This window comes from Solanum pennellii, chromosome 1, assembly GCF_001406875.1.
Source record: "Solanum pennellii chromosome 1, SPENNV200".
NCBI lineage: Eukaryota > Viridiplantae > Streptophyta > Magnoliopsida > Solanales > Solanaceae > Solanum > Solanum pennellii.
The window spans coordinates 35,395,385-35,396,261 of record NC_028637.1 but is presented as its reverse complement, the minus strand read 5'-3'; positions in this window follow the sequence as shown (position 1 = coordinate 35,396,261).

The following is an 877-nucleotide window of genomic DNA, read 5'->3' as shown; positions in this document are numbered from 1 at the left end:
GAATATGATAAATTGATTGAAAACCATTGCCTATCATGTATATAGATTATGAGTTATATTGTAATGGATCCATTGTGGATCAAGGCCTGAAGATTAGATGATATTGATGCATGTTCTCCTATCTTCTATAAATTGCTAATGTAGTTCTATGTATTTCGAGTCCATGGTAATTGGTTTATGAGTTTGTATAGGATTAATTGTATTTTACATACTTCCTATAATATATTACATGATGAATTATGTGTTGTATCCAATGTATATGGATGCTTGTAGACTTGATCTATAATTCCTCTCTATTGTAAATCTATGATGCTCACTGTAATCTCGATTTCGTGGCGATTGTAGTAGGATTTTGTTTAAGCCATGGTAATTTTAACTACTGCATTACATGTTTATTATTAATTAATTCTGAGTATGACTAATTGATAATCAAAGTGAGGAAGAATTGGTTAGAGATTCTATGAATTGATTATGTACTAGACTTAATATGACGTCAATCTTGTTATGAATAACGTAGTATTTAGACTTGATCATGATGTCCTTATATACTGCCCTAGGTTGACACTAATTATAAAATATGAATGAAACTCAATGCAATAGAAATTGGTTAATGGTCTATATCCTTCTACCTTCTAGTATGTTAATGATATTTTGTACTAGTTTGTAGCATAGCCTTGTAGTAGCTTATGCATGACTTAATATATGATTATTGTACTTTAGCTACTGCTATATACTTGAGTTGTTTATTAATGAGTAGTAATGGTCAATGAAGACCAAAAGCTAAAGGATTGGTAAGAATTGCTCTACTTCTCTACTTCTTTTTAGTAATGTTGTTGAAGCCTTGTATGACATTGTGTGGTATATATATATATATATA